General features: G+C 32.7%; 1 pseudogene; it reads right to left on the bottom strand.

Moving 5' to 3' along the window:
* Positions 1–1,271: 1,271 nt before the first annotated feature.
* The window catches only part of LOC143397457 (phosphatidylinositol N-acetylglucosaminyltransferase subunit C-like), a 136,411-nt pseudogene continuing 111,011 nt past the window's right edge, over positions 1,272–26,671 (bottom strand).

Raw genomic sequence — 26,671 nt, 5'->3', positions numbered from 1 at the left:
CTCTTCAAAGACACACATTTGCTTTGAACAAGGAACACTTTACCATATTCACATTTCACTCAGTCTTCTTTTCCTTCTTGTTATTCTGTATAGTTAATTTTCAAGAGTCAGTTCCTGTCCCAAGTCATTTGTAAAGTGTTCAAAGACCTGTCAACTCCCAGAATGTCCTTTCTATTGAGTATCTCTTTAACATGTTTTACCTTGGCAATGTACTCTTATCTTTTCATGTGTATTTTTTCAATTACATTATGATTACATATAAAGTAGACCCACACGTATCTTCTCAGTCACAAAGTGTAAAAATCCAGATAAAAAGATTTGGTCATGAAAATTTTCCCTTTAGTCTTACATTCAATTTTGCATCTGTGCATAAGAATTGTAAAATTCAATGGTTCTTACAAATAATAGAAACATGGCTTAAAATATCCATAAAAGTAATAGATATTATTCGTAGAACAATTGTTGCAAGAGAATCTTCCTGTTGATATCATTTTTAGTCATAACAATGAAGAACTAGAAATATATTTTTAACATTTTAGGAGTGCTTAAGCAGACAATAATGGTCATTGGGTAAGTGGACAAGTTTAGGGTCAGAGCTATGAATCCCCTACTGATTTTCTATATAGATGTGGAAAATGACTAAATTTCACAAAACTTGTATGAGTCACTTCAGGCTACTATATTTCTGTGTAACTATCTGTCAAATTTTATAAGAGTACATGATGTGTCTTTGTCTGGTTTTGATACAGGGTGATATTAGCCTCATAGAATGAGTTTGGAAGGGTTCCTTTCTTTTCTATTTCATGGAATATTTTGAAGAGTATGGGTGTTAATTCTTCTTTAAAATTTGTTTAGAACTCAGTCCTATCTCTGATGTCTCTGGGGATCACCAAACCCAGATCAGCCCTCACAAACCCAGTCTCTATCCCACTGATCTATGCTTCAGATACCTCTGGCTCAGCCACGCTATAGTCCCAATATCTCAGTGCTGCTCCTACTGGCAGAGAGACCACCAGGGATACACTCATGCAAAGGAGCAAACCTGAGATGCAAAAGCAAGACAAGAGCCACCAGCAGTCTTCAGCAGGAAGACCCCAGGATCCTCCAAATCCACAGGTACCTCCATAATGGACCTGCAAGTCCCAGTTGGAGTCTCCAGAGGCTCTTGTGGTGGTAAACCTACTGGCACCTGGGCACCAGAGCCTGGCTGATGTCACAAAATGCATGCAGCCATGTGCAACCAAACATAGAGTCTCCCCCAAAGCAGTCCTCTAGGCGTGGTAGTAGCTGTAGTGGCAGTAGTTGTGGGCAGCAGGCAGCTGGTCAAAATTATCTGTGGATGCAATGGTAGCTGCAACTGCAGCTATGGAGGAGACATCACCAGGCGATCTCCAGGGGTCAGCAGCAGTGTTCGCTTCAGTTGCATCCAGGGCAGCAGTTTCTTCTGTGGCAGCAGCACCCAGACAGAAGACCTCCAGGTGACCTCAGATTGGCAGCAGTGGAATCAGAGGCAACAACCATGGTGGTAGCAGTGCAGGCCCACTTTTTGTTGTTGTTGTTGTTAATTTCTTATTTGTTTTAATTAGTTATACATGACAGTGGAATACAATTTTATGCACTTTGATATATCATACATAGATGGGATACAATTTCTCATTTTTTCTGAGTGTTATAGAATCATATTAGTCATGCAGTCACATATATACAAAAAGTTTTAACACAAAGGTACAGTTATTTTTTAAATGAGATATGTTATCCTTGAAGTCCACATTCCAAATACCTCTCTGTTCGATGTGAGCAACAGCTTTATTGCTTGACAAATTCTTAACACGAGTTACTTAGTTGGAGGTAAGAAATGGGTGTAGAATAAATAAATTTCCTAAAAAGGCTTTATCATATCTTTCCTTTAATATCTCACTGTTTTCCCACATCAGTACTTAACTTTGGGTCAAGTTTTTCTTTCAGGTCACCAATCAAGTGCAGCAAATTTTCTCTTCTATACCAGTGCATACACTGTGGTTTCCTACAAATCCTCACTCCTTCCCTCAGAGAACCTCTTTAGTTTCATTCTTTAAGTTATCAGGTTAGTTCTTATATTTTCTCATAAACAATCATTCAAACAAAACAATTGCCTCATCCAGAATAAACCCTACATTTACCTTTATGGATTGAACATGCTCAGGTACTTCTATGTCAGCATTTACCACACTACACAATTTATATTTACTTATTTATGTATTTATTAATATTATTGCATTTTTTAGACCTTTATTTTATTTACTTTTTTTTTTAATGTGGTGCTGAGGATCGCACCCAGTGCCTCACATGTGCTAGGCAAGCATTGTACCACTGAGCCACAACCACAGCCCCTGATATTCATTTTTTTTAAATGTTATTTAAGCACATGAAATTTATAAAATCAAAACATTATAAATTGATTTTCTACATATACCTTGCAGCCTTTTACCATACTGGCTAAAAAATTAAGATTACAATTTAAAAATTTTGCAATTATGTTTGAACATGGAACTTTTAAATTATAAGGCCAGATGTAATATAACACATCAATGAGGCTTTTGAGAGAGGAACACTATAATTTTTAAAAATGAACCTTCCATCATAAAGATATAACAATTATAAAACATATAAGAACCTCAGCCAAGTTCACAAAAATACACAAATCAGAACTGGTAAAACTGAATGGGAAAAGAAGTATTTCAACAATATGAGTTGGAAACAATGATCCCCTTTCCAAACAGAAAATTATGAGGAAGAGCAACAAGTAAACAGCAACTCTATAGACCAGGTGGAACAGGAAGATGGAGCACTCCACCCAAAAACAGAAGGATGAACTTTCTTCTCATGTCCATTTGGAAAGTTTTCCAGGACAGATCATAAAATAACCCTCAGTAAATTTAAAAATATTAAAATATTAAAAAGTATGACTTCCAACCACAATAGAATTGATATGAAATCAATAATGAAAAGAAATTAACAATATTGTGGAAGTTAATAACACCACACTCCAAAGTAGTCAATATATCAAAGGAAAATATTGTGAGGAAATTAGAAATAAAAAAGAAAAAACAAACAACAACAGCAGCAGCAACAACAACAACAAAAACCTCCACTCTCAAATTGTGAAAAGCAGGGAACTATGTAAATGTAAACAATTTTATTCCAAAAGGAGAAAAATTTCAAAGCAATAACCAAGCCTCCCATTTCAAGATACTGGGGGAGAAAAGCTAACTGAACACAAATCAAACAGATAGAAAAAATAACAATATAGGATCTGGTGAAATTAAATGAAACAAAGAATAAGAAAAATGAGAGTTACTGAACAAAATTAAAAGTTGATTCTTTAACAGAAACAGGAAAATTTAGTGAGACTGACCAAAGGAAAAAAAAAAGGCCAAAATCAAAATCAATAAAATTAGGAACAAGAGAAAGGACATCACTACCAATATTACAGAAAAAAAAATCATTAGAAAAAAATATATGATAATGAATTTGATAACTTTGATGAAATGGAAAATGGATAGCAAGATATACACTACCAAAACTTAGTCAAGAAGAAATAAAAATTATATGCACAATTACATGATGAGAATGAAAGAGTGAACAAAGATGTACCCATGTAGGTAAGCCCATGTCAAGAAGACTTCACTAGTGAATTTCTATTACCATTTAAAGAACTATTAGCAATTCTTCAAAAACACTTCCAAAAGTTTAAAGAAGGCAGTATTATCCCATTACCAAAAGCAAAGACATCGCAAGAAAAGAGACCTGTGCACACTATCTCTTATGAATATAGATGCAAATATACTAAACAAAACATTAGCATTACATATTCAACAGTACAAAAAAAACCCAACACTATAAAACATGATCAAATATCTTGCCAAGAGATTTAATAGTGGAATATATGGAATTATAAAAGTTTAAATATAAAATAAATTAAGAAAGATTATCCAAATTCACTGTTAATATTTGCTTCATCAAAAGTAAAATAATAATTGTGCCTTACTATTACTATTAATTACAAGTTTTCTAATACATTTTGAAAAATGGGAAAATTAAATATAAATTATTTAACTAAGGCATTCTTTTCCCCAATTGTCCTATGACATTGTGTCTAAGAATTCCTTTCAGTTTAGTTTATTTCTAAAACATCATTTTTCACTTTAAGGACACCTTAACCTTGCTAACTATTTTAATTTTGTGTAAATGTTCAACATATCTTCTTGCTTAAATTGATCTTCCGGAAATTTAACTCAGAGAAAACTTTAGTATAGCTGTCTTTTTGTCAGGGTCACCCTATCTTAACAACTGAAGTGTCTAGAGAGGGTTTTGGATAGGAAAAAAGAAAAAAAGAGAGAAAAGAAAAAAAAAAAACAAACAACTGAAGCTTTGGGGTATTATATATATACTTGATTCTTACAAATTTGCTTTTTTTTCAGGATTGTTTGAATATTATGATTGCATGAATTTCTAAATGAATTATAATATCAGGTTGTCCATGTCCACAAAGTAAACAGTTGAGAATGATTATGTTGAATTGATAGATTCATTAAGTTTTCTAATCAGAAATGTGTGATTTCTTACCATTTATAAATATTTTCTTTAATTTTTCTAACATGCTGTGGAAACCACCATTTTCTTCATCCAGACAGACCCAGTTAAAGTCCCCCAATTGGTAAAGTACTCCTTATGATTTTATATAATGAAAATTCCAATCCTTTACTCAATCCTTATTTCATTTTTAGGGCCTTAATGCTGGATTCAAACTGCCTCAGTGACAACAAAGTCTCTAGCAACTGGCCACAGGGATAGGCATGCTGGCTGCTTTGAATTTATGTCAATATATTTGACATAAAATGCCAATGTGGCCAGCTGCCAGGATCATGAATACAATCCCTGATCATGTGCTTACTTCATTGATAATGTTTTCCATTTCATAAAACCAATTATTTACAGAGTGACAGTTCATCTAAACAACATGAATAAATATTAAATGCATTTCCTTCTGGTACTCTAATAGCATAACTAGGCATTATGAAACAGACACCAAAAATAAGCTGAAATATTTATGTATCGTAAATATTACAATCTTGAGAGGAGCACTTGTAATAAATGAATTCAAATATATATTATTACAGAGCTTTAAATACTAGCTGAAAAGTTGTATGGTTAGTCATGGAATTGAGAGCATAGTTAGGAACACTGTCTTCCAAATTCTGATGGTAATTACTTTCCATCCGTCATAATAAATTGGATTTTTCCAATTTTGTATTTGTATTTTCTACAAATGTCCCTTGGTAGACTTAGATGTCAGTGTCTACACTAAAAGACAGAAAATGTTCCTTTTTCTGTAATGACTTACAGCGGCAAAGCCAACACCATGATTTGTCACCCATTAGGCACCAGATGCATTAGGCCAATTGAGTCTTTCACACATTTGTGGACATTGAATTTAAAGAAATGCATTTCATTTACTGTTTTCCATTTGTTTTCTCCTATTATGACCAATGTTCATTTCCCTCATTCTTCTGACATTTAGTTCTCCTTAGATACAACTCCAAGTGTTGCTACATACTAATTCATCTCCCATGGAATCTCTTTCCTAAAATCTAACCCTACACTAACACCTATGCTGCAAATTTGACACTCTACAAGTTAGGTGTAGCTATGATCAAGCAAGGAGATCTCAGTTGTACCAATAGTTATCCTAGTTGCTTTACATTTATCATCTCATTGATTCTACAAATTGTATAAAGGTGTAAACAGGATCATTGTCAAAAAATGTTTTGCATATGAGAAAGCAAATCTCATTATAATTAAACAACACTGAATAATTGACTCAAGAAACACTTCCTTCACCAAAGGAGGAAAAAATTCCTCTCTCTTGGCAGCTAATTCCAGGGAAATTTGAAAAAAAAAATTATGAAGTTTGAATATAGAAAAATAACAGAATTAATAGTTCATGCTCAGTAAAAGCCAAAATATAAATCAATGGAACTTAATCAAACAAATATTTTAATAGCTGCAATCTAGTGCTTACAATTGTATTCCTCTTTATGAAGATTCATATATATATATGAAATTGGCCTAGGAAGTTACTAAAGGAAGTCACTGGACACCAGGAACATAACACCTCAAGAGGCAAGTATAGCAATATAGATATCATTGATTACTTTACCACATTATAAATTACACGTGTCCTTGAGATTATTTTCTGTATTGCATCTGTGTAGAGAAGCACTACATACTGATGAATCACTGTACTTCTCTGTCCTATATTTGACGATGTCACATGCAGAGATTGAAATTTGCTAGGAAAGGAGTATTTAAACTGCCCAAAGCCATGAACACTGTGAATTGAGGCTATTTTTGCCTGTGGAGTCAGTTATAAAACATCTGACCATATATATAGTTATATGGTTATTTATGTTAATTCTCAATGACCACCATGTCGGTACCAACACAGCTGATGTATGAATCAGTCAGATGAAGATAAAAATATGATTTTTATTAATGATGAAGCTGTTTGCAGAAGCTGATTTTACGCAGGCAGCCAAATGATCTTTCTAGTCCTTTGCTTCATAATTGGATGAACCTACTCCTGGTCACCAACCCAGCAGATATCTGCAAGCCATCCTTGAGCCATCAGTCTTGAATGCAGCCCTATGTGGGCAGACAAATATAAAGATCAGGGACACAGAAGAAAGTCTGAGCCAAGCATGCTCTGCACCTGCTCTCAAATAAATAAAGCAACAATTAGTGTATTTTGGTGTATGTGGTATGAAAAAAGTCCAAAACATTAATGATGGAATAAGATAGAGCCCATATCCTAGGAGTTTGGATGTAAGTGTTCCCTGAGAGCTCTGACGCTGTTTAACTTGTAATATTTTATCTGTTTAAATGTAGTCTTTAAGCTGGACACATAGATTCTCAGGTTAAATTTTATATTTCATTACTAAAAATAAAAAGGGGTTGTATAAGAATTTTTGTCATATTCACCAATTACATAACTAAATGGGATGAAAGGCCAGAAATCTTACTAGTAGTAACCAGTTTGGAAGAAAAATTTACATTACAGGGAGCCTAAAACATAGTATCTTTTAAGAAAAATAATTCAAATTTATTATACAACATTTACTAATTGTCCTGAAAATTAGATTACAAGAGTATGACTTACAAAGACCGTTAAGAATTAGTTATAATAATAAACGTATAGAAAATCAGTAAACACACAGATTAGTTTGAACTAAACCTGATTTTCTGAGGAAATCAAGGGTGTTTAAAGATTCCTCTTAAGTAGCTTAATCAGTATTACAGTATGCAGTTTTGTAGAAAGCACTTTCTTTATAGGTGGTATGAGTTTAACCGCCAGTTTAATGTTTGTCTAAATTTCAGCAAATTCTGAAACACCGATGTCTGAATTAATGAGATTTTACTCTAAATTCTAATTTTTGCAAGGACACAGAAAGTTTCATCATCAGTAATGCACTTTTTAATCCTTGATGAAATGCCTGAAATAAGTACTGTGTCATTATAAAGTAATTCCAACTAGAGAAGAATATTGAATGTGCCTTAATATTCCTTGGTAATGTGACTTTGCAGTACTTCTGCAAGCATCAATGCAGAGACGCTTAACATTATGTGATTAAGTTAGCATGTTTTAAACATTTCTGGTTTTATGGAACTAGCAATAAATCAGTACGTTTGTAGATGCTGCTGAGGAAGAGTAATCTCCATCTACAGAACAGAAGTTTGAACATTTGCCTGATATTATGCCCTTGCTCTAAGATTCCCTCCGCATTCGTCTTCAACATATGAATCACTTTTAATCAGAGAAAATAAGCATGATAATCAAATGCAAAGCAGCACAGACTCACAGTAATGTTTGTTCTAATGAGAACTTAACTTCTGCTTATGTCAGATAACTTAGCTAGCAAACCTATAACTGACTATTAAGCCAAGGAAAATTCTAAGCAAATCTGTAACAAATTCCTCCAGGAAGCTAGAAATGAAAGCACCCCTACAACCTTTAAGTGTACTCTCATCATTAGAGGTCATAGTTTCTGTGGAACTACAAACACACCCAACATCATTTTCCTCATCAAGCCTCAGTCTGTGTCAAGCCCATCAGCTAATATCTAGGTTCATGTTAGAAACACTAACAAAACCTTACTTGATCTATATAGGCTCATCTGTTGAGCCTGCAGGATTAAATAAGTCTAATTAAAGATGATGGTGAATTTCAAATGACTTCTGCATCCATTCTTCTCTCTTCCAGACACTGTTCAAAAGACCTGAATGTTAACACTGTCTCCAAGCACATTTTTAATAGCATAATCCTTACAAAGTGTGAGAAAGTGAGTCAGTTTATGCTAAAACACAGCATGAGGCAAACTGCCTAATATCATGAGAAAAGATTAATTTATTTTCTTGAGCAAGAGAATAGGCAAAAATTTGGTTGCTCTAATCCATTGAGTGTCATGGTTGGTTTTGCCCTTAACTGGCTTTCAAAACCTTGAAAACAATACTTCAAATCTGTTGTGGTTACATAGAAAAAAAAAAAAGAAAAAGAAAAAAAAGACTGAAGATGAGTTTTAAAATATTAAAAAAGGTTTATATTTTTATTTAATTATGATGACGGAAAAGACAAAATCAGATAGCTATGGAGAAAAGTTGGGTATCAGTTTTGAATATTGCTGAATTAAAATTAATCAGATTTTCTCATTTGGAAAAGATTAAATTCCTGCGTGTTTGGAGTGGATGCTGGTATAAAATTGAACAAGTTGGCCATCCATGGTGGTACATGCCTGTAATCCCAGCGTCTTCGGAGGCTAAGGCAGGAGAATTGAGAGTTCAAAAACCAGAGAGTTAAAAAACAGCCTCAGCAATTTAGCAAGGCCCTAGGCAACTCAATGAGACCGTCTCTAAAATAAAATACAAAAGCATTTAGGATGTGGTTCAGTGGTTGAGTGCCCCTGATTTCAATCTCTGGTATTAAAAAAACAAACAAACAAACAAACAAACAAAAAAAACAGGTACCAAGGTTGCACAGTGGAGTTTGTAAGATACTGGTGAAATATCAAGTCACGTACAGATTCTGGATTCACTTAAAATACAGAAAGAAAGAAGTATTTTTTTAATAAACAAATAAGATAAAGCTGAATAATATGGAAAACCATAACTTTCTTTGTATTTTCCTAAGAGCTAGATGGCAGGTCAACTTGAGATAGGAAAGCAGAAGAAATACGCCAAGAGAAATAGCTCTTGCTGGAACTGTTGGCTCATGAGCTGAGCTCATGCAAGAGCTGGGACAGTTAGCAACAGGCATCCTGTGCCCCTGCTGGACCACAGGCCTGCTGCTAATATCTGATTGGACAAACAACAGTCTGTCTAACCACAAGGTGGGCACACACTAAAGTTAGCTCCAAGTGGTTTCTCCCACAGGCATACCAAAAATTCCTTGTTACCTAACTTCCACTTTGCTCATTAAGGCTGATTACCATATGTATTCACACACCCCTCAACTGCATAATTAAATACTATTTAAGCTGAGCAGAATTCTACAGAGGAACCTCCCATTTCCAGAGAACTTCAGCCATATTCAATCCCTGTTTATGAATATTAATTCCTCAGAACAATTAAACCACAACCTACTTATGTAGGGCATGACTTAGCCTTTGAGCTCACCCACACACAACCCTTGAATGTGTAATTATCATTTTGTAATAGACCTCTTTCTCTGCAACAAAACTTGACTGGTCCTTAGATTATTTTCTGAGATGTGATCAAGAAACAAAAAGGTCTGAATAGGTTTTCCCCATCTCTGGAGACCTCCTCAAACCCCCACTGATGACAAACCCACTAGCTTGAAATCTAAGAAAATTCAATCACCTTCAATGAGAGAAAACCCATGAACACCTATAGCTATATGGTACTTTGCTTCATGTAAAACAGAAACAATTTAAACTAATTATAATTAATATTAAAGACACTTGAAAAAATGTTGTATAGTACACAAGAATAAGTATGAAGCACAGATGGGAAAATTGAAACCAGAGAAAGAATAAAATTAAAAATGTAATAAAATTAAAATAGCAGATACAAAAAAAAATCTCTGAAGGATTCACTGTAATGTTTAGATAGACGAGAGAACAATCAGTGGACTTAATGAAAGATAAGTAGAAATTACCCAAACTGAGACACAAATAGAAAAAAAAAATAGCTTAAAAATAAATTTTTAAAAAAGCATCCAAGAGTAGTGGGAGAAAATACCAACTATTGTAAAACATGTGTAATTGTTTTCCGTAACAGAATGTAGAGAAAAAACAGGTCAGAAAAACTATTAAAGGAGCTAATGACTGAGAGTTTGCAAAAAATACATTACACTATAGAGCTGAGAATAGCAGACCTCAATCAGAATAAATAGGCCATCTCCACCCACCAATGGAAAGCCCTAGGCACATAATATCTAAATTCTAAACATAATAAAGAAAAACAGAAAATCTTGGAGCTTTGAAAGGAAAATACATTATATGCAGAAGAATCGCGTTCATAAATATCATATCAAATTTCTTGACAATATGAGTTAGACAATGAAGTGGCATTATTAAAGTATTTTAAAAACATCTATCAGCTCAGAATGCAAATTAGTACAACCACTATGGAAAGCAGTATAAAGATTTTTCACAAAAACTAGAAATGAAACCATCATATGACCTGGCTATCCCATTTCTCAGTATTTATTAAGAAGAACCAAAATCAGCATAGTGTACTGGTATAGCCACATCAATATTTATAGCAGAACAATTCACAGTAGGCAATTTATGGATCCAGTCCAGATGACTGTCAACAAAAGAATGGATTAAAAATTATCAAATCATCAAATAATCTCAAAAATGTGGCAAAATACAAAGCATATTCTCTGATTTTGGCAAAATTTAATTAGATATAAATCTCGTAAATATAGCTAGAAAATTCATAAATATTTTAACCTAAACAATACTCTGCTAGATAACCTATGATTCATAAAATCATCAAAATTAAAATTAGAAAATATTTAAAACTGAGTGAAAATTAAACATAATCTATAAAAATAGGTGGGATATTGTTAAAGTGGTACTTATATGAAAATGTATACCATTAAATATTTTTATTATGCTTATCCTAGAATAGAGGCATCAAAGCAATGTTTCAAATTTCTTTTTTATCAAATTATAAAAGAAAACAAATTAAATTGAAATTAAGCAGCAGGAAGAAAAGAAATCAGTGCAATTAGAAAAACTATAGAAAATAAGGGATAAAAATAATAAAACTAAAAATGAATTATTTGAAAAATTTTAAAAAATTACTAAGACCATAACAATTATTCAAGAAAAAAATGAGACAAAACCCAAATTAGCAATGTTAGAAAAGAAATAATATACTCACTAAAATCATTTAAAGTATAATACAGAACTATATTAAGAATGGTATGCTTCAAATTTTGAAAATTTAGACAAAATGGACAAATTCCTTAAATGATATGTCCTACATCTGAATATGCCACATCTCTTAAAGGAATTAAATTTCTAGTTATAAACCTCCATGTTCTTCACAGTAATACTTAACTTGCCTTGGTTGATTTAATAAACATGCCATATTGAAAATCCCTACTCAGGACTCTATCAATAGTTGGAAGGAGTTACTGCTGAGCCATGAGGTGATTATTAGAGTAATTTAAAAACTTTGGAACTACTAGACTGGTTTGCATTTCTCCAACACTGAAGACCCAAAATACTTGTTTCAGAGTACAGATAGCAGGGGGTCTTGACAATAAAGAAAAGGCCAGGGTATTTATTGAGATCAATGATTCTCAGTCAAAGTTAGAATAAGAAATGCTGGGCATATGACTCAGTCTTGTATAAATTTGTAAGCTCTGCAGGTGTTTTCAATAGAAACCAATTTTGAGAAACATGAGGCTGACAGGTAGAACTTCTTAATGAAGCTACAATTAACTATTCTTTATAAACCTAGATGAATATAACATGTTTTAAAGGACAGTATTTTTTTTAGTTTTTTTAGTTGTCAATGGGCTTCATTTTGTTTATTTGTATGTGGTGCTGAGAATCGAACCCAGTGCCTCACTTATGCTAGGCAAACACTCTATCACCAAATGCAATCCCAGTCCACAAAAGGCAGTATTTTATATGAATAAAGACTTATTTGCCTCTGTTATAAAGGAAATCCTCAACTTACTTAAATGTTTCCCTAATACGAGAAGACAAGCTCTTCTGTCTCAACGGTTTTGCCCAATTACCCACTGTTATGGTTTAGATATTAGACAACCCTCAAAAGCTCTTGTGGGAGACAATGCAAGAAGTTTTAAAGGTGAAAGGACTGGGTTATGAAAGCCTTAATCCTATCAGTGCATTAATTACCTGATAGGAATTCACAGAGTGGTGACTGTAAGGCAAGTAGGGTGCGACTGGAGAAGATGAGTTATTGGGGGTGTGCCTTTAGGGTATATATTTTGTGATCTGAAATAAGTCTCTCTCTGCTTTCTGGCATCATGTCACCAGCTGCTTTCTCTTGTCACACAGTTTGGCCATGATGTTCTGCCTTACCTCAAGCTCTGAGAAATGGAGTCAGCTATCTGTGGACTGACACCTCTGAAATTGTGAGCCCCAAATAAACTTGTCTTCCACTAATTGTTCTTGTCAGACCTTTTGGTCACAACAGCAAAAATGCTGATGTAAACACTCACTTAACTTTCCAGATATCTTCTCATGAGGGATCCTTGTCCTGCACACTTATTCTAGGAATGTTGTAGGGGAGGGAACATTTTAGCTTATTTATTAGTTTTTTTAATCTGAGTCTGTGAATTAAATTGATATGAAACAGATCAATGGGAGAAAAGCATTCAAATGTATTTAATGTAAGTTTTATGTGACATAAGGGCCCTCATAGGGAAATCAAATCCCAAAGATGCAAATAGAGTGTAATGCTGGTATACTGAACTAGACAAAGACTAGTAAATTGTGAAAAAGTAACTAAATTATATGGAGAGGTGAGAAGATGAAAATTATTTTAATAAGGTCTATATAGAATTCTTTCGGGCTCAACTTCCATCCTTAATGATAAGAAGGCTATTTTCCTTCCAGTATAGGGGAGGTATCTTTCTCATGAGAGTTGCATCTCCTGCCTTTAAGAAATAGTATGAAGGTCAGACTGAACTTTCTGTTGCTGTTTTTCAAGTGCCCTTAGTTTAAAATAGTCAATATGCCAAAATGGCATATTTTGAAGCAACATCTTCTTAACTCCTTCAATGTCAAGGGATTCCACATCAAATACTATTAAAATGAAAAGCATGATAGCAATCAGGTACATAAAAAACCCCCAGAATTTCCTAAAGGCAAAAATAATGCAGAGTAATAAGAAAAGAACATGAAAATATTCTAATGTGTATTTCAGGATCAAGTTTGCATTAAACATAAAGTAAAACGAAAGATTTTAAATAATTAGAAATGAGTAATTTTCATACATGAAAACATAAAGTACTTACAGACACAATGAATGAATAAATAAATGCAGATACATACTATACCCATGGGTCAGAAAACTATTATTGTATAAAATACCTTTGCCTCCAGTTGTTTATAGATCCAAAAGCAATCCCAGTATAAATCAAAAAGACATTTTGAAACAACGTTCTTCCATGTTCTACCCTACTTGGAAACAAACAACAAACCCCATGTATACCTTTCACTGTGAAAAGGGAACAAAAACGGATCCTAGAGTTAAATGTAAAATCTAAACTATAAAATGCCCAAAATAAAACAGAAGAAAATATTTGTGACAGGGTTAAGCAAAAATTTCTTAGATATAACATGAAAGTATAATTCATCAAGGGAAATGTCAATAAAGTGGAGTTTATCAAAATTAAAAATTTCTTTGAAGCACATCACTAAGAAAATGTAAAGGTATGCCCGATCCTTTTTTTAAAAAAAAGAGAGAGAGAATTTTTAATATTTATTTTTTAGTTTTCAGCTGACACAACATCTTTGCTTGTATGTGGTGCTGAGGATCGAACCCGGACCGCACACATGCCAGGTGAGCTACTGCTTGAGCCACATCCCCAGCCCCCAATCCTTTTTTTGATACTTTTACTCAAATAAAGAGCTTCCTAATCTCAATAATTAGAGAAAAGCCCTGTTATTAAAAATGGTTGAAGATTTAGAAAAAAAAATGTGTTACTAAAGAAGATATATAGATGTCTCATGAATAAAAGTCATGCTCAAGAAAGGCCTTCAGGGGACAAAGAAGAGGTTCCTTATTCTGTTTGCAGTGATGGTGTGTTGGCTACCCGTATAAGTCAAACTTATCTATTTGTACACTTTACTTACAATTGGCAATTACAAGTCATTTGTATCTCAATAAAACTAATAAGAATCAAACAAAGGTATAGGGAAAAAACATCAAAAGAATGGGGGAAATGTCATCTTCCAACTCTCTAGCATCATGAAAAGATATACAGAAAATTGTATATATATATACAAGAAAGCAAGAGAGGAGAAATTAGTAAAGAAAAAAACACATGGTCAACATAAATAAATACCTTTTAATTTTCAAGTGATATTCCATTCAGCTAGTCAGTATTATTCCAAAATATATTTTTAGGGAAACTAATACCTAAGTGAAAATGTGAAAATCTCAGCAACAGAACAGTACTCATAGATGTTCGTATGTCTTTATAATTAAATAAATTAAAGTAGCTAAAGAAAAAATTTTCTTGAAAAATTACAGTATAAGTTAATATATGAAGAATTCAATTATACCAGAGTTAATTTATCTTATGGAGTCAACTCAAGAATTGACTTGATACCATATTTACTTTTATTAGCATCATTGAAAAACGTAAAAATGAGAGTACATCTAAAGTAAAGGAATTTATTGATTCTAAGAAGGTTGTTAGGTGAAATGAATATGATGAAGTAACTAAGTTCAGCCAAAGTATTGACTTCTTTTGAGAATATAGGTAAGTACTTAGATGGCACTGTATTTCCTAAAATAAAACAATGAGTTTGATTGACAGTGGAATAATAATAGCACTATGACAATGATGTCTTGCGGCTGTTGAATATAATAGCTCAACTGGGATTTGAAACAATAAGGCAATCATCTTTTTGAACACTGACTATTTCAAACTTAATGTCTGAAAGCTAAGTTTCTTTACCTGAAAATGATCCTTATAATCCGGTATATGTCTAACATCTATAATTCTCAAATATCACAACAAAGTGATCATAAGAATCAGAAAAATTTAGGTAATACAGATTACATCCATAATCTCATGAGTAAACACTATCACTATAAATGATAAATGACTGAAAATCTTACCCTTTCCTGCAGAAAAGAAGTAATGTTTTGTATCACTTTGTAAAACATTGTGACAACTCTGTGTACAATTGCCATAAGGACAATAATGAAAGCCAAATGTGCCAATATTTCATATTCTGTAGTGCATATAGCCAAATGCATACAGATAAGGATCCCTTAGAAGTCCTTAGCTATTTTGAAGCAGAGGCAGTGTTAATTTAGATGGAATCTAAGGAAATGAAATAACTACGGAAAAATATTAACTGTCATTGCAAAAAAGGCTATGTAGGAACTAATTGGCAGAAAAAATATAAATAGATGATATTATTGAATAAATAGCTTTGCTGTTGTTTTGAACCACAAGGGAAATAAGCAATTGTGAAATGGTTACTGTATATATTCCCTGCTAAGATTGTTCATATAAATTCTCCTAATAAATTAATTAATTAATAAATTAATTTAATTGTATTAATTAGCATCACAGAATTCAGAGCAAATATGATTCTCAGGAAACTGTGAGAATGTCCTTGATGTCATACTATGAAATAAGAGGTTTTCTGTAAAGCATGATCATGCTAAATCATGCCAAATATAGGCAGATCTTGTTTTCTTTTCTATTGTGTTTTACAGGAAAATATATGGGAATATAGAGAAGTTCTGATTTAAAATCTCAATGTTGTATCTGAGTCAAAGAAATAAAGTCATTATTTTGTATAGACCATAACCTGATAAGAAAATAAGTAAGTTCAAGGCTAGCCTCAACAACTTAGCAAGGCCCTAAGAAACTCAATGAGACTTGCCTCCGGAAAAAAAAAAGAAAAAAAAAAAGAAATGTGGATGTGGCTAAGTGGTTAAAGCCCTTGGGTTCAATCCATGTTACAAAACAAATTTAAAAAAATAAAATAAAATAAATTTCAAGAAAGAAGAAAAGAAAGAAAGAAAATGAGCAACATGTATACAATTTACTAGTAAATACTGAACACTTTAGCTAACTTTTCTCTCTACTCCCTCATAGAAATGACATTAACAGTAAAAAAAAATGACATTAGAAAAAAAGAGGGGGAAATCCTACCCAGTCCATAAATTGGATACCTATCTTATGGTCCATTAAGAAATGTGGTATGACATATAAAAGTAATTAAAAAGTTAATGACTTTAAATAAACCTCATAAAGTTTCTCATTCATGCAACGAGGTTAAAAATATCCAATCTTGAGGCTGGGGTAGCGCGCTGGCCTGGCATGCGTGCGGCCCGGGTTCAATCCTCAGCACCACATACAAACAAAGATGTTGTGTCTGCCGAAAACTGAAAAATAAATATTAAAATTCTCTCTCTGTTCTCTCTCTCTCTCTCTCTTAAAAAAATAAAAATATAAAATATCCAATCATTTTATTCTCGCCCACCACATATACCAATAACACAATTTCTTAGTTTAATTTCTATGATGAGTTTCTCTATTTTCAGAGCCAACTTAAAAAAAAATTCTGCCTTAACTGATGGGTACTTTTATGAATCTGTTAAATTTGGAATAGAATATTTTCACTGTCTCACTCAAACTCTCAAAATAATTGTACTTTTTACCAAAGACATCATGAGTTCAACTTCTCAAGACATTTGTCCCTCAGCTAAAAGTTATTATTATCTAAATCACCAGAGATCTAATTCCAGGTTTTTGGAATGTGTAATATCCTAAAGTTATGAACTAAAAGTGAAAAACTAAAATTTAATGTTCTGGGTCTTTAATTTCCCTATATTAATTCAATAATTTATTGCATTCCATGAAGAAGACAAATTCTAATTCAGGGAAAATATTTCATTGAAATATTTTCACATGTAAATGGTAGACTATGATGTAGTAGTTTAAATATGTCTAAATCTGCAAAGAATCACACAATTTTTAAAAAATTATAATTTAAAAATATAATTTTTAAAGAAAAATTTTCTTTTCAAAATAGCTTGATGTCATATGTATATCCTTTGAGGAAAAGAATATGAACAAATCAAGAAGAGAAAGTTTTCCATTAAAAAGTATATATTAATAAACAACAAACAGTCAGTCGTTAAAAATAAAATTTTAAACATCAGTGTTTACCAAATAAAGACATATTCCTTTTTAAATTGTTTTGAGCCAACTCTACTCTGTTCTATGTAAACAATTATCCTCTTACTAATATTCAAAGGGGCATTTTATGATTTAACATAAATTTAACTATATCACATCTCCAGTAATCATTATACTATAAACTAATATTAAGGATACATTTATTATACAGAACAACACTAATAACATGTACAATAAGTAAGTTATAATACAAAGTAACCACAAAGGCAAATGAGAACTACTGTACATAGTTTTGTGTTGTACATACAAATTCTCTGACAGATTATTCTCTTTAGATAACTAAGAACTCAAAAAAGGAAATGAAAAAAATCTGTTTAACCAAATTATTATTCACTAAATATTGTCATGCTAAGATATATTGATAACCAAATAATATTTGCCCTTATGGATTATATATTCTAATGGAATATATTTGGAATAGTAACTAGAGTTTGAGAGATGAGTATGGGAGTGTAGTTTCAGAAGCATGATCTGGAAGTTAGTTTGGGATTTGTTACATTGAAAATGCCTGTTCTCCATGAAACTGAAGAAAGTACTTATGAAGCTTGGAGATCTGGTTTCATTCCAAACAAGATGTATACATTTGGAGTCACCTTCAGGAATGGGTGATATTTGAAGCCATGAGAAAAAATAAAATAAAGGAATGAGTGTGGTTAGAAAATGTCATCTAAATAACAATCCATATGACAGTCCATGGTAAGAAATCAAGTGGATAGGATGAAACCAGCAGAGATCATTGAAAAGTCATACCCAGTGACATAGAATGCAAATTAGTCCAGAATTGTTAGGTAAAAATCTCCACAGAATTGCTTCCCACATCTTTGCCAAAAATCAATTCTTCTTGCGTCTCTGGGTCTCCACATAGATGGTTAGTTTCCAGGCTTTTAAATATTTTATTCATCCATATTTCTATCTTATAGTATAAAACATAATTTTTAGATTGCTGCAGCTTTCAATAAACTTTCATGTCCGATATTATAGTTCTACACTGATTCAAAGTTGTTTCGTCTATTCTAGAATATTTACATTTCTATATGAGCTGGAATAGGTTTGCCAATTTCTAAGAAAAAAGTAAATTTTATTGAGATTAACATGTCTCTATAGATCAATTTGGAAAAATTAACATCCTAACAATAGTGAATTTTCAAATTAATTAACATATTATATTTCTTTATTCAGATTGTATTTAAACTTTTTTCAGCAATACTTAGTGCATTTCAATGTGCAGGTATTTATAAGATATAACACAGAATATTTGATTGTATATGCTATTGTGAATGGTCTTAACTTCAATATGATGTTTATTTGTTTGCACAAAGTCATGAAATGATCTTTGTGTAACTTATACTGTGTAATATATAATGAACTTACTACACTATGAGATTTCCTACACAAATAAAAACACTGCAAGCTTTTCTATTTGTCTATTTAAATTGACCTACACAATTGTATGTGTTTATCACATATAATATAATATTTTGAAATATTTATACATTGTGGACTTGTTAATACATTAAAAAAGCATTACCTCAAATAGCTACTTTTATAACATAAAAGATATCTAAGAATTATAATATCTAAGAATTATAATATGGTTTTACTGAATTACTATCTTCTTCTCAATCAAATTGATTTCTTTTTATCTTTGTTAATTTTCTTGCCATTTCCTTCTATCTTTTCTTTTGGATTTTATTTTATTTCCACAAGTTAGAAATGGATTTTTTTTTTTTTTTAGAAAATGTATTAAATAGTTCCCAAATATTTGGGGATTTTCCACATATTATTTCTTACTAATTTATGCTTTAATTCTATTGTGGTGAAATAATAGACTTATTATGAAATTACTATTAAAATACATTGAAGTTTGTGTGGCCCAGAGTATTCACTATCAATAGATCCTGTCTTCTTTTTAAAATATTATCTATTCTGTCTCCGTGAGTTGGATGTTCCATAAAAGGGAATTAGTTGATAGTGTTGCTCAACTCTATTAGCCATTTACTTTCTGTCTACTTATTCCATCAATAGCAAGAGAAAAGTAGTAAAATTTCTAGTCTTAATTGGGAATTTATTTCTTTTTGGAGTTCTGTGATTTTTTTCATTGGTTATATAGGGGATTTTTATATGGTATATAAATGTTACAATAGTGATATTTTTTTCTACTTTTTTTCACTTTGAAATGTACTTCATTTAATATGAGTATAGTCATCACTCCAGCTTTTTAAAAATTTTTTTTTATTGATTATAACCTGCTACATCTTTTCAGTTTCAAGTGACTTGATAATAAAAATACATTTCTTATAAGCATTATATATTAGGACATTTTTTAAAGTTAAAATAAGAATTTCCATGTTTTAATTTTTAAATTTAGATTATTTACACTCGATAATTACTGATATCATCTTGATATTTGTTTTTTATATATTACTTCTGCTCTTTGTGCTCTTCATACTCTGTTTTCTGATAATTTTAAGTTAATTAATTAACTTTATGATAACATTTTGCCTGTATTCTTGGTTCTATATTAATAATATCCCCCTTCTGATTTTATTGTTGTTATTATTGTTGTTTGATTTTGCAAATTTAGCAATTATCTTAGGGCTTATCATGTACATGTTTAAGTTATTAAAGTTTACTCTGAAGATATATCATTCTTATTCATATAATCTATAAGGATCTTACTATAATACGAATTCATTTTTTTCCTTTCCAGCGCTTGTATAATTGTTGTCATATATTTTCTTTAAAATTATGTTATGAACTCCAAAATAATGCATTGCCTTTCCATTAAATAATCATTTAACTATTAAGAACATTATTTTAAATGGTACACATGAACGACGTTTTCACTGATATATTTAGTGTGCCTGATTCTCTTTACTTTTTCATGTAAATCCAAAGTTGCATTCATTTTCTTTTTCACTGAAAGGCTTCAACGTTTTTTATAGTGCACCTCTGCTGGAAATGAATTCTTTCAGTTTTTATGTCTGAAAGGTCACCTCACCTTCGTTTCTGACAGATAGTTTTGCTGAGTCTATTGTTTTATCCTCTCAGTACTTTGAAGGTGATTCTCTACTTTCTTCTGTACATGTCCTTTCTCCTTTATAATGAGAAATTACCTGCTTTACCTCTGCTTCTCTCTCTCTCTCTCTCTCTCTCTCTCTCTCTCTCTCTCTCTCTCTCTCCCCCCTCTCCCTCTCCCTCTCCCTCTCCCTCTCTCCCTCTCTCCCTTGCTCCCTTTATTTTTAAGATCCTCTCAATATCATTGGTTGTAATCACTTTGATTATAATGTGCCTGTGGCTGCTTCCACCACTTATCGCTCTCCTCCTCTGAATTTATATTTTAAGCAATATATAAGTGATTCTTAGACTACAGACTACTATAGACCAGTATTTGGGCACTTCAGAGAATCTCCCTTCTCTCTGTGCTGAGGAACAGTGGGAAGAACACTACCAGAGTACTGAATGCTCAGTCACCTTTACACTGTGCCTTGTTGCTTCTGTAAAGATGCATCCTACAGAAAGGACAATTTATCCATTTTTATAACTCTTTCATTTTGAAATATGTAGATTACTTCATTATTGCATTACAGAATGTAAAGAGACTTCAAAGTTTTATTAAAAAGCATACAGTTCTTTACAATGTATTTGTTCAAATTTGTTGTAATTCTTCAATTTGTTAATGGAAAATCAATTAACTGATTATTGCATACTGCTCTTGTATAAAGCATGGACTCAAGAATCTATATATAAACTTGATTTGCACAAAAAGAAGTTATATAACTCAGTTTGTTTTCATAGATAATAATTTCAAAGTTTCTATTTGCCATCTTTCATTTGTTAATTGCCTTTTCAATTAAGAAATACTATTTAAATACTGAAATTCTAATAAAAAAATTGTGGTTTTAGTATTACTTTCCCTTGTTTCCTGTTCTTGATAAACTAGTGAAAATGTGTAAGTAAAATTCTAATCACTCTTTAAATATTCGTAGAAACTCAGTAACTATTTTTCTTTTTGGATTTCAAAGCTTACCAGCTTTAAATCTTTTCAATTTTTCTCAATTGATATAATAGTCTTCCTGAAATAGTTTCTTTGTCAATCCTTTTGTTTTTTTTAATATTTACTTTTTAGTTATAGTTGGACACAATAACTTGATTTTATTTATTTTTATGTGATGCTGATGATCAAACATGTGCTAGGCAAGCGCTCTACCACAGAGCCACAATCGGAAGCCCAAATCCCTTCAATTTTAATATGACGTACAGTTCAAAATTAAAATGCATTAATATGCATTATTTGACAAAAGTCAAATAAATTGGGAGAGCTATAGATGTATTCATGTGCCAATCTCAAGTGGCAAACTTATTTTCTACAAGAACAACAAAGGCTTCATTCAGCCTTTGAAAAATAGGGTTCTCGGGCATCTCATTGACAAACTTGGGTTAGACTAAATCCTTGCATTTTGATTTTTGTAGCTGAATATTTATTTTAAGATATAGCTTGTTAATTCACGGGTTTTTTCCCATATTTAAATTCTATCATAGTATTGACTTATATTAGCAAGTGAAAATTTCAGTATCATATACAGTTTTCTCTAAAGCCAAATTTGCTGCTGAAATGAATACCAATGGCCTATCACATATCTATGTACATTTTCCCCCACATCACTATACAGATATATAATATGAACACAACCAGTTATTTTTATAAAATAAACTAACATTTGTCTCTTATTACATTTTAATTTCTAACTTGAACTTCTCTTCAAAAAAATTATCAAAGTGATATGAATCATTTTATGGTAATATAAAATTCCATTAGTGGATGTATTGATTTTGATTCAACATTTTCCTTGTTACTGGGCATGAAGTTTTTATGATTTGACTTGAATTTATGAATATGATTGAAATAATCACCCTTGAATTTATATTTAAATACTGATGATGGGTCTCAGGGATACGTGTTCTAAAGAATATTACTGTGTCAAACATTAAGTCTATCTTGAAGTTTCTTATTGTCTTGTTACATCATTTCAAATGAGTCTAGTCAAATAGAGTCAGTAACTATTTCTTAGATTTTTTTTGTAACCATGTCTCCCCAATTCTAGGAAAACAACATTGACTTTAAAATGAAAGTATAGAACCAGGAAATTCGTATCTGTTGAATTTAACTGAACAACCTTCAATTATTCTAGAAGGCCCAGACTTTTAAAGACATCACTAAACAAATGTGTTGTTTTGCTATGTGTCACTCATATTGTTTCTATAGCCATATATTTTTAAAGAGTAATAAATATATCTATAGTCGTTAAGACATTAGACACGTGCCAAATTGAATATCCTAACACAGCCTCTAAAACTCTAGACAAGAAAAATAAATGAAGACAAAAATACTATGCATTCAATACCCAGAAGACAGAGAGCTTCATGAACTTCAAATTATCAACTTCAGGAAAAACAACAACAACAACAAAAACAAAAACAGTATGCAAAACTAAGAGATTTATTTTCTCTTTGTGACAAGTAGGGTAGCTTCTGAAGATAACTGAAACTGTGGAGAAAAGATAAGAAAAACATTAAAAAAAAAACACATCCCTTTGAAAAGGAGAAAGCTTCCTTCCACTTAATATAAAAAAAATATGGAAAACACTTCTTGAAAATAAAAGAAAACTATGTTATGTTACTTAAATTTAATATGGAGATTGTTTCTTATATGGGATTTACTCATTCTGTGAAAAATGTAAGCAGATATGTTAAAAGAATTTTCAGAATTTGGATGTCGGGGAATGCAGGACTGTGATCTCTGAGAGAGAAGCAGTAATGCAGCAAGTGGCAGAAATTACTGACTAGAATGTCTATCCTGCTGGTAGCTCAGGGAGGAAGAATAGGCACAACCATCCAGAATTGAGGAGTCAGAGGCAAACAACGCAGAAGCCCCAAGCAACTCGATTTCATGCGGCAGACAGCAGTGGAAGGCTGAGTTCTCCACAGAGCTCCAGAGAAAAGCAGGTAACTGTGGAAAGCCCCTGTTGCCTTTTCAACTAAGTACTGTCAGGGCACACGTGTAAGGCATTTACACAAGGCTGGGAAGACTTAAAAGGAAGAATAAGAGGAAAAAACTACTTGGTCAAGAATGGTTGATGCTTCTAAAAGACTAACATCATCACTTATGGAACCTGGGATCCACACACAGAAGCTTTTGCATCAGGATGAGGCAAAACTGATCCTAAAGCCCTCCCACTCCTGTCTAATAAAACCTAAGATCAAACTATTTCCTGCAATTTAAAATCCATTGAAAGCAAATCATGAGAATATTATTGGGGGAAGAAATCTACATATGATACAGTGAAATTTACAATAACTTATATCCAATAAAATTATGAGGCACAAAAAAGATGAAACATTCATTATGAAGAGAAAAAGAGTTCAATAGGAACAGCAACTGAATGGCATACATAGATAATTATACTATGTATTTTGAGAGGAGAGATTAAGCAGTTGGAACCTATCATAACACCCAAACAAGTCCTCAAGATAAAAGTACAGTATGTTAAAAGAAAATAAAATGTTCATCATCTCTACCAATTAGAGAAATGAAAATCAAAACCATTCTAATCTTTCATCTCACTCCTGTCAGAAAGGCAATTATCAAGAATACAAGCTACAATAAGTGTTGGAGAGAATGTGGGGGAAAGGTGCACTCATACATTGTTGGTGGGACTGAAAATTGGTATGATCACTATGGAAATCATTATGGAAATTCCTCAGAAAACTAGGAATTGAACCACCATTTGACCCAACTATCTCACTCCTTGGCTTATACCCAAAGGACTTAAAATCTGCGTACTATGTTGACTAAGCCACATCAATATTTATAGTAGTTCAATTCACAATACTTAAACTATGCAACCAAATTAGGTGCCCTTCAACAGAAGAATGGATAAAGAAAATGTCGTACAAATACACAATGAAATATTACTAAGCTTTAAAGAAGAATGAGATTATGGCATTTTCCACATAATTTCATTAAGCTAAAAAAAGCCAATCCCAAACAACCAAAGGCCAAATGTTTTCTCTGATATGTGGATGCTAACTTACAATGAGGGAGGGGGCATCCTAGGTAAGAATAGAGGTACTTTTGATTAGACAGAGGGGAATGAAAGGAGGGGAGGAGGTATGGGGGTAGGAAGGATAATAGAATGAATTGGTTAGTATGACACCATGAGCATATATGATTACACAACTGGTATAATTCCACATCATGTGCAACCAGAAGAATGAGAAGTTATACTCCATTTATGTATGATGTGTCAAAATGTATTCTATTGTTATGTATAACTGATTAGAACAAACTGAAAAAATAAAGTATTTAATTTTATTTGGGAAAATAATTTAAATGCTATCTCAAGAATATATTTTTTCATATTTTTATTTAATAAAGATAAAAATGTCCACATTTTGTACCCAATAATTATACTTATAAAAATTATTGTGAATGCTTTCATTAAGTCCTATTACATATATGGAAGAGTCAAGAGTTCAAGGAAATTAGGTATGGTTGCCTCAAATTGCTGAAAAAAAATCAGAAACATGGACATTTTTCAACTAAGATAGTAGTTGAGGAAACAAAGGAAAAGTGTCCCAGATTGAATTCTCCAGGAAGCAGAATTTGAGATCACAGTCAATGTACAAAAAGCCTATGTGGGAAAGCCCTTGGGAACAGCATCTTGGAGTTGTTGGCTACACAACCAGGAATGAGTACAAGAGGGAGGAGGACCCGGGGATGCAGAGGATTTCAGGCCATCTGCTTGTGACCATTGCCCCACACTGTCCTTCATAAGAGTAGCCACCGGGGATTGAGAGGCCCAAAGAGAATGGCTTCCCTGAGCAGTAGGACCAGAAGCCATGTTACTAAGAACTCACAAGTGGGCAGAGGGGAAATGGTAGGGAGAAGTGCTGACCACAACTTGGTGAAGTAGGCGAGAGGTGTGAGGGGTTGTGGGGTCAAGGAGTGGTCTGCACCAAGAAGAGAGGGAGGACCCTGGTGTCAGCAGAAGGAGAAGAGTTCTGGGTGGGAGACAGTGAAGAGCCAGGAGATGGGGGAATGGCTGAGGAAAGAAGGCCACACAGAGTAAGTAAATGGGGAGGTGCAATGCCAACTGGTCACCAGTTGCCCTCGCCTCCTTGGTAAGTTCTAGAGCAAATAAGGTCCCTCAGAGTTGTCCTGGTTAGTCCAAAATGGCTGATCCTCTTCCCAGGGAAGGGCATGACTGAGTGGAACAGTTCTCCAAACCAGAAGTAGCTCCTGAAGGAGGCTGACAGCAGAAGGACATGGACTGGCAAGGTGCCTGGCAACTATAGTAATGAGTTCTTCATGGAAGAGGAATCTTGGCTGAGCTTCAGTAGTTACTGGTTAAGGTGTAAAATTTGAGATACCCAAAACAATGGATTGACCGAACGCTATTTATATACTCAAATAGGAACAAGAGAAAATAATGTTTACTACTAAGAGTCATTTTATGTAGTATTGTTATTTCAGATACTTTAGGTTTTGTTTGGTTTTTATTCCAGTCATGGGGATTGCACCCAGGGGCACTTATGCACTGACCTACATCCCCAGCCCTTTTTATTTATTTATTTATTTTAGTTTAAGACAGGTTTTCCCGAAATTGCTCAGGGCCTTGCTAAATTGCTGAGGTTGCCTTGGAACTTTCAACCCTCCTGCCTCAGCCTCCCCAGCCTCTGGGATTCTAGGCATGCACCACCATGCTAGGCTAGTTACTGTATGGATTTGGATATTTGAGGGTTTGATTATATTTTGTTTGGTCCTTAATGGATCTTTGTAGTTGTTTCTTTGCTTTGTTTTGTTTTTTCTCTTAAAGTGATTCCCTTATTCAACAAGCTTTGTATGTGATAGCAGAAGAAAAGTAAATGAGAAAATTTTATTCAGGAGCTCTGAAATCTTTGAGCTAAAAAATATCTAAGTAACACTTTGAATGTTTGATGGTGTTGTATTTTAATGGGCTTTCAATGACTTGGAGATGGTAATTGTCTAAGGAAGTATTATAGATATGCTATCGTATCCTCTTTTATGGTGTCCAAAAAAATCTACATTGGCAATACCATTTTGTGATATTCCTGTAACATGTTAAACTAAATTAATTTCATGATTCACAC

The sequence above is a fragment of the Callospermophilus lateralis genome, chromosome 1 (genome assembly GCF_048772815.1).
Source record: "Callospermophilus lateralis isolate mCalLat2 chromosome 1, mCalLat2.hap1, whole genome shotgun sequence".
In the NCBI taxonomy this organism is placed as follows: Eukaryota; Metazoa; Chordata; class Mammalia; order Rodentia; family Sciuridae; genus Callospermophilus; species Callospermophilus lateralis.
The sequence above is the reverse complement of the archived record's forward strand: the minus strand, read 5'-3'. Positions and strand labels throughout refer to the sequence as shown.